General features: G+C 42.8%; 1 protein-coding gene across 1 annotated transcript in view; it reads right to left on the minus strand.

Moving 5' to 3' along the window:
- The window catches only part of LOC110033351 (glyceraldehyde-3-phosphate dehydrogenase A, chloroplastic), a 25417-nt gene that overhangs the window by 1668 nt on the left and 14528 nt on the right, over positions 1-9221 (minus strand). The window lies entirely within an intron of this gene.

Genomic DNA, 9221 nt, shown 5'->3' on the forward strand with positions numbered 1-9221 from the left:
CCCCCAAATTTTCCTCCTAAAACTTTTCCGCAGTAGAGATTCTGATTCCTCCACAAAATCCTTCCTAGAGCCCTCTCATTTAAATTCATAATCAATAATTAAATATCCTAAATGAAACTTCCGGTCAAAATTCAGTTACCAAACAGACCAAAAGCATATCAAATTTTCAATGCCTACTTTCAGCCTATTTTACTGTTCAACGAACAATTTCAGAAAAAAGATAAAATTAACGCAAAGATTAAACCAATTATCCAATCAACTCTACATAAAGCATTTAATATTTACAAAATCATAGTTCAAACCAATTAAACCCAATCCAATGGAATTAGTGTTAGCCCAATTCAATCAATCAAACAACACACCTAACTCGAAATATTCTAATTTAAACATAAAGTAGGAAAAAAAATCTTTAGTCAGCCAATGATTCGATCAAATCAAACCAATCCAGTAGCATGTGCAAAGACTGTTATTAGTATTTTTGACGATTGTGTTTTTTTTTTTTTTTTTTTTTCCCCATGATGTGAATTTCCCAATTACCACCATTTATTGAGGACAAATTTCCTATTCATTGATCTTCTACAGAATGATTTTTTTCTGGCTATGTAATACAGAAAAGGACCTATAATTGCTCCTCTAATATTTCAAATCTTCAGGGTATAGTTTTTTGCAGCCCAATAAAATTGGTGTGGTATGACAATGTCTAGTTTTAATTATCAGTTTTTTGTGTATTTTTCCTAATTTATCATTTTGTCATATGTCAAGCCTAAGATAGTTATTTCTGGTTGTGGATATGTTTGTCATTTTCACAATTTTAGTAGGATTAAGAAGTCTATCAGTTTATATCCATTATCAAATAGTAAACCTTAGGTGAAATTTAGATGATTGATGATGAAATTGATAAAAACAAGAAAAGAGTTATCAGCTGCATACACCTCTCGCCTAGTTATAAAGCTGTTTACTTCACTCTCTTAATCCTCGCCTTCCCCCCTGAAGCATTCATTCACCTCTTCTTTTATTTACCTACTTGGTTATTCCAAGATATTAAAAATTCACTGTAAACTCTGCTTACAATGCCCTCCCTGCTGTCACTATTCTAAACTACAAAAAATTACATTTTATGTTTCTCCTAGCATCCTCTATTCTTTCATACAATTGTGAATGAGAGTGAGGGAAGTTTTAGTAATTTTTACGATTTTCCTGTATTTAAAGTCCCTTAGAAAATTTCCCATGAGATTTTAGGAATATAAATATATAGACCTACAAATTCCTCCATGTATATATTATACAAGTGAGTATTCAAGACATTTCTCCCATATGCCTCAAAACTCCAGAGATAATCTAAAGTTACCGTTCTTTGTGATCTGACTGTGAGTTTTGAAAGACGCCTTGCAGGTGCTGTAGTAGAGGACTGACTGTACGGAAATTAATTGAGTCTATAGGTACGTTGGGATCAATGGAAGGCAGATTGAATTTTATGTCCCAGAGATTTCCCTTATAAGGAATATAATTTGAAACACAATTTATTCTAATTCTACGAGTCAAGATCTCTCAAGATGCAAGCTCCTAAAGTTAATCATATCTCGAGTATATCCGAGAATACTCTCAATTAAGGAATCAATGCTTCTGTTCATTGGTTGATCAAGATTTAGATGAATTCATTGAAAGTCAAAATGGCTCATATGGGGTTCGATAGAGGATGGAGGTCTAGTAAGCAACGAGAATCAAATGAGGATGCACTCAAAGACACGAAAATGAATATAGGAGAACTAGCCTGCCAGAGGGTATGAAGGCCCCGGTTAAAATTCCATAGTTCCATCATTTTGCGTCGTCAATGCTCTTGGTCTACCTAGCCAAAAGAGTGACTAGAGAATCCTTATTTACAATTATGGATTACCACATCCAAGAGGACCTCGTAGACCAAGGGTGTGGAACTAGCACTAAGCTGACAAATGAAACTCCACTCTCATTTGATAGACAAGCACAAAATAGATTTAAAGCGCTGTATGTGATGGTGTATGCCAAGGATGACACATGGTAACTAGGGTTCTAAGGCTAAAGGGTAAGATAGGATGTATGAGATTAGGACTTATAGCTTGATCACATACGATCAAGATGCTCAAAACTATATATTCAACATAGAGTAGAGACAAGATAAAAAAAAAGTTCCTAAATATAGTGTGAGAGGAAAATAAGATGTGAGGATTCCTCTCAATATAGTGTGAGGAGAGATCTAGATGGGGATTCTCCTAAATATAGTGAAGGGAATGAGAGACATAGACTCCTCAATATAGTATGAGGAGTCTAAGAGATGATTTTCCTCATTGCCACGCAATAAACACATGATGCCATTAAAAAGTCATAGTTTGGGATATTTGGTCAAAACTTCTGCTCCAGGCTTCCCTGAGCATCAGCAAGTTTAATAATAGCATCGAATAAGGAACCATCTTCAGATCTTTGAGCTATCATGGGTTTATAGGTGTGGCTGCTTATGTTTGGCGTTGAATTGTCGTTTGATTGCTTACTCCGAAGGAAAGCTTCGTATTCTTGGTTTTTCGTTATCTTTAAGATTCCTGCCGGTAGTTCCAATATATACATATTAGTTCCTCGAGTTTTCTTGTTCGATGATGACACCAGCTGTGATAGGGACAGGAAAATTATTAGTTAATCTTGTCACGGAAACCAAAAAAGAAGGGTTTAATAATTAGCTCTCCCTTCTTTTCATGCCCTGCCGGTCTTATAAATAAGACCATAAATTGGGCAATTTATTTGTTGGTGAAGTTCTCTGGACTGTTGAGTAAGCTTCATGTCGAGCGGTACAAGCAAAAAGACGATCGACCCGAGCCTACTGGCCTTGGCAAGATCCCCCTCCTATTTCAGCATCTGGCCTTAAAAAAAAAAAAGGTGGTTAAAAGGGAGAAAATGGGAGAGACGGTCGATCCTGAGCCAGCCGATCAGGTTTCTTTTTCTGAGAGGCCTGAAAGGCGGTCACCGAAGAGGCCTCCCCATAAACCCGTGGATTTTGGCACGCGCGAGGATAGGATTGTGGTGGATCTGTTGACCTTGTCCAGAGAAGGGGCTGCTGACGATCGCCGTAACCCGAGAGCAGACGGGCCGCTCACCCTTCGTTGGTGTCCTCAGAGGAGAGGAGAGGAAGCACCCTAACGGGAGAGGAAGGTCTTCCCCCGACTGGGTCGGAGCTTGAGATGCTCATGGGTATGTAAGAAATTCCTTCTGACTTTGGTTGGCGTATTAATTTGGCATTCTTTTTAAATGCAAATGATTTGATCGGAATGGAGGATGTCGAAGGTGGTGTGAGCCGTCAAGAGACGTGGTAAACTCGGTTCCTGTAGTTGCCGCTGGGCCCCTGATGAGACCGTCCCACTTTTTCCGTCGATTGACATGAGCGAAAGCTCCCAGCAAGAACAACCTGTGAGCCGGAGACTCCCCCTGGGTTAGCGGCATGCTGGGTGGGTGCAGGAGATGGCAAAGGTTCTACACCAAACAACAGAAAACCCCACCAACCCATCCACGCTAGGGTGGATGGCTTCTTACGAGCATTTGGAGGCTGCTTTTCAACAACAGTCGGTTGTCGTCGCCCGACTGGAGGGGGAGGTCGCGTCGCTCCAAGGTTCCCTAAATGACATCTCGACAATTCGTGATTCAGCAGTTCTGAGTCGATTCCATGACGAGGTCGGTCGGATGGACCAAATTAGGTTCGGTGGAGATTTGGTCCTCCGACGGTTGCTTGAGAAGGGGTATGCCCGATTTGAAGTCATGGACACATTTATTAAACACTTCGTACGAAATTTGTAATAATGTTATTTGTAATAAAAAAATTTTTGAAGGAATTTGAAATGAAAATTGGTGTGTATCTTTATGTGTCTCTCTAATCTACGTGCCTGCCCTATAAATAGAGTCGGGGGTCGCTCTTCTAAGCTTTTGCATTTTGTTCTCCAAGTTTTCTGATTTCTTCTCTTTCTTTACCTTCTATTTTTTTGTTTGACTGTAATGGCTCCAAAGTATTCTCCGGTTCTCTTCGACACTGGGTGGGCGGTCGATTCCTCTTTTCTCATGGACCGGGAGATGAAGAGCCTTCATAAGCATTACATATCGAGTACCCAAATGACCCTCCACAGGATGTCGATCGTGGGGCACCCGATAGATGACATTAGCCCTAATTTGGTGTTCTACCAGGATCAGTTTAGGTACGGCCTCCAGTTGCCCCTATGGTCGGTGCTCAAGAGCATGGTCACCAAGTACGGGGTCATTTCAACTCAAGTTTTGTCGAACTCCGTTGTGGCCATCATGACTTTCATCATGTTCTGGCTCCATTTCAATATCCCCTGATTGATCGACATTTTGAGCTACCACTTTTCCTTTAAGGTCGACAAAGAGGGGTTTGTTAGGTTTTTAGACTGGGCGAAAACTTCATTTGCTCGGTGTGGAAAACAAGATCAAAAACAAGCGGAAAAAGTTTTTGATCGGCCTTATGTTCAACGACTGGGAGATTGTAACCCGCCCGCGGCAAGTTTCAGCAGTACACCAAAAGTCTTACCAGCAAATCTGCAAACCGACCAGGAGGTGTTGGGAGGGAGACCAATGCCGGTCCCTCGGTATATCGCAGAAAGGACGGTGGACCGGGTGATGAAGGGAAGATGAGGGTTTCAGATGTTAACGAGGCTTCCAAAGCAAAAGCGGTAAAGGAAAAACAACGGCGGAAGTTGAAGGTTGATCCCTCCCGTCAGACCTTTATGAAATGTACTACTCTTGATGTCGTGCGTCTTAGTAATCGGACGATTTAAAACTTTTATTTTTGAGACAACAGTCGTCGTTCAAGACATGGTGACCGGTGAGTTAACTATTATAATTGTGCGATCTCATTTGGTAATTACATAGCAAGGCAAGGGAGCGAGAACGGGCTCGAAGGAAACTCAGAGGGGGGTTTGTAGTTGTAGATCCTCCCTCTATCACGCCAAATGAGTCAATAACCAATTTTTTGTTGTATGTTCGGCCCAATGCCACTCACTTGGCTTTGGTTGAGAGGGCTAGCATGGCTGAGCCTTCTGTTGCTTCGTCTAGTTCCACTTCAGAGGGTTTTGCTTCTTCTAGTTTCGAATCCTCGTCATCTCTAGAGGGGGAAACCGTCCACCGAGAAGGGAAAGCTGAAGTTTTGGCCTTTCCTTCATTGAAGAGAAAAAGAGGGGATCCCAGTTGGCGTTCGCCAGAAGGGGTTGAAGGATGGCTATCGATGAGTGATGACGACCAATTCAGCTTGATGAATGTCTCAAAGACTGGCATCCCCTGTCGGCCGACACTCAGCGTACGTAGCCTCTTTTGGAGGAAATGACTTGGTCTACGGCATTTTAAGTGGAGCCCTTAGCTCAAAGAGCTCTCATATGAGAGACTTTTAGAGAACGCCGCATGATCGCACCTGGAGGCAAGCCAGGCTTCTTATTCATTGGGTCTTGTCTTCCTAAAAAAGGTGAATTCCTTGAGGGCAGCTAAGGAGACCCTATTAAAGTCCCGGGAAGAAGTTGCTCGCCTGACCAATGATCTCCAAAGGGCTTGTGACAACCGAGATTTCAGCAGGTTAAAGTTGTAGCAATTTGAACAAAGGGAGGAGCAACTGAAGAAGAAGATCACCAAACTTAAGGGGAGATTGGAGTCGCTCGTCCCCCGAGAGTAGCTGAATAACATAGGCTGGAGATCGAGTATGCTACCAATCGGTTCATTTGCAATGGTTTGGACGACCTGAGATCCCCGATCTTGTTGATGTCTTGGAGGAGGGTGATAGCTTGGGTAGGGGAGCGAATCTTCCGGCGGCCAAAGTGAGGATCAATCGGCTACTCGTTATAGAGTTTTTTTTATTATTGAAAGCTTGCTAGTATTATACAAAAAAAAAGACTTGTAACTCTTTCTCCACATTAATGAAAAGAACCTCTTTGTCTTTTCGTAATTGCTTTCACCATTTGGGTTTGTAAAAAGGAAAAATTTTTTGTTTTACCTAGGACATTGGTCCGCTAAGAGACTTGCTCTCGGATCAGTCCATGGATTTTGAGAAACCAATTTAATCACAGTATCTCGATTGATTTGACTTTTGCTTCTTCCAAGCGTTTATGTCTTGTTTTTGGGTGGATATCAGTCCTGATTGATCTTTCCTCCAGGCACGGATCATGTCGTTACCTAAGAGGGTGATGACCAAGGTTTTTGGTGTTGAATTTTGCTTTCTTTTTGCGGATCTTGTCGTTAGTGGAGAGTCGCCCCTAAACAATCTGTTGTAAGACTCAAGCCGGCCTGTGACCGAAAGGTATTGAGTTTTCTGACCGACTATATAGCATCCAATCGTCCATCACCTAGGTCGCTCGGTCGGCCTATCGATTTCTCCAGAATCATTGGGTCCCTTAACAAAATGCAGTCGCTTTTCTGAACCTGCCGAGAATTTGCCCTGTTTTTGCCCGCTCATGTGGGTCTTTGATACTCTATCACTCGTCAAGCACAGATCTTGTCGTCTCCCAAGGGGATGTCCACTTAGGACCTGTGGTAGATTCCTGCATCTCTCTCGTGAATCTTGTCGCTAGTGAGCGGGGAAAAAACACATTGATTGTCCCAACCTGTTGGTCCTTTGGGGGCGATCTGGACCTAGGGGTGGCTTGGCTTTTCTTATTTTCCTACAATCTCTGACAGCCCGCGTTTAGCGTGCGGCAGCCGATCGAGCAAGATTTAAGACATACCTGATCGGGCTCAGTTCTTCGAGTATCGGGAATGAACCCATAGAATTAATGCTTTTGCGGGGTAAGAGATGCTTTTTAAAAGCCTCTTTGACTACGATGTCCCTTCAATTTGCTGAGCTGTCATCATTAGGTGGGCCCTTCGCAAGCTATTCTGCAGGCGGTGCCCACTTTAAGCCATTGACCCTCTCCACTATATGAAGGGGAAGGAAGTTCTTTATCTCCTTACCTTCTCATTATGTGTGCTGGTTTTACAAAAATTCGGCAAGCTTGGCGGCTCTTAGCTCAGCCGGAAGCGAGGGTAATCTTCCATCGACGGATGTCGAAGGACCTTCGAGCTCCAAGCCTCTTTAATTTTTTTTTCTTCGAGTCGTGTGTCGAATGGAGGGATTTTCTTTGGGTCGGGTGACACCCGAGTCGAGGTAGAAACCCGGCCGAAATTCCTTCCCGAGGACGGGTGTAGTGGACTTCCGGTAATGGTGGAGATGAGACCACTTCGTTTGGAAGTTGAATACGCCCGTTCGACCATTGCTACTGGATGTTCGGAGGTTTTTGGATCCTTAGACCCCAACGGTCCATGAGTAGAGCATGACACCTCTGGCAGCAACAGTTTCTCCTCTTTTTCCAACTGCTCCCATCGCAGGAGAAGTTCATAAGAGAGCGGGAGTCCGGGCGAGGACTCCTAACCTTTATTGTTTCAGTTGTATTCCGCTTCCAATTCGTACGTCAGAAACAACCGGACGTAAAAGAGGTTGGAATGTGGTCGAGCGACGAGAACGGGGAATAAAGTCGAAGTTCTAGGAGAGAAAAAGCCAGCCGACTTCCAACAACGCTTTCGGCAATGGAAGACACTTTTCGCAGCGGATGTGATGACTCATGGACAAAGCATACATCCAACATGTTCCCAGGGAAGATCACATCCGTCTGACGGTGCGTTGCCTAGAGAGATGAACTTGCAATATTCTTCTCTCACTGGCAGCGATGATCAAGTTTTCTTGCTCCTTTCCGACGGTAGTTGTCAGCGTTTTCGGTAGGGCAATGATGTTTGAAAAAGTTGAGCTCCTAGCAACCTACGTAGAGCCTTCGCCTTCTTGAAGTTGTTTTAGTTATCATAAATGTAAAACATGTGCTTAGTATGTTTGTCGGTCGGAAATCTTTTGTATCCGTCGATACGAATAAATAAAATTACCCTTTTTTTATGCATACATTGTTTTTGTCAAATCTTATTTCCTGTGGATTTTTATTGCAGTAGTGTCGTGGTTAGCCTGCGATGCCTCTCCTATAAATTTTGTTTGATTCTACCAGAGTTAATCGGTAAGGACGATTGTTCGGCGAAATTCGATTGGAGTCCCTGAGTATATTAGAGAGCTGAGGCATTGAAATAAGAATTAGTTTATCTTTTATTGCATTGATCAAAACTATAAGTAACAACACTTGCCTTCGTGTATACAAGAAATACATTCGAAGAATATAAAGTTTTTCCAAGTAAAAAATTTTTTAAGTCGCCCCCGCTCCATGTCAACGAGAGTTCCTTTCCAGCGAATGTCTTTAGTTGATAGGCCCCAGACAAGACGCGTTGGATGACTATGTAAGGCCCGCTCCAAGTATGGTTTAATTTACTGACTGCCTGTCCACAGATTGTTGGGCTGGCCTTTTTTTGCCAAGATCACCTGGGACAAAAGACTTACCGAACATGTTTGTTGAAATAACGAGCAGTTCGCCTCTTAATCTACTCCTGTCGGGGCGCTAAGTTGGCTCGAGTTTCCTTAGCGATGTAGAGAGCTAGCATCGCCCCCTCGATGTTAGCATGTTGCCACTCGATCAGCTCATCCCCGGGAAACAAAGAGGTCGTAACAACCCTTTTGATGTGGTGATCATAATCGGTCAATAGCACGACCTCCATTCTATGAGTTAGCATTAACAGAGTTTGTCCGATCGACGAAGAAGACGTCGTTCGAATCGCCCAGAGCAACGATGGCAGTGCGTCTGCCCAGTTCCCTTGGCTCCTTCAAACATTTTGTTTAATAGATTCAGGATGAGTTTGTTAGTTTTTTCGGCAGCCCATTCGTCCTAGGATTCCTAGGACGATGAACTACTTCAGATCAATCTCCTGTTTTGTGCAGAAGTCTTTCACTCCCTGGTCAACAAATTGATTCTAATTGTCAGTAATGATGACGAGTGACAGCCCATACCTACAAATCAAGTCGGACCATATGAAATTCCAGACTGCCTAAATTCCAAACTGTCTCTGCGTTGATTTGAGCGAGTGGTTTCACTTCGATCCAATATGAAAAATAATCGACTGCCACCAAGAGAAACTTCATTTAACCTTTCGACGGAAGAAAAGACCCAAGAATTTCTAGTCCCCACGTGGCAAATGACCAAGGGCTAACGATCAGTTGTAGCTTCCAAGCCGGCTGATGATGTAAAGACACGTATTTTTGACACTTTTTGTACTTTTTTGAAAATTATGACGCAACTTTCAAGAGCGTC

Source organism: Phalaenopsis equestris, unplaced genomic scaffold, assembly GCF_001263595.1.
Source record: "Phalaenopsis equestris unplaced genomic scaffold, ASM126359v1 Scaffold001146, whole genome shotgun sequence".
NCBI lineage: Eukaryota > Viridiplantae > Streptophyta > Magnoliopsida > Asparagales > Orchidaceae > Phalaenopsis > Phalaenopsis equestris.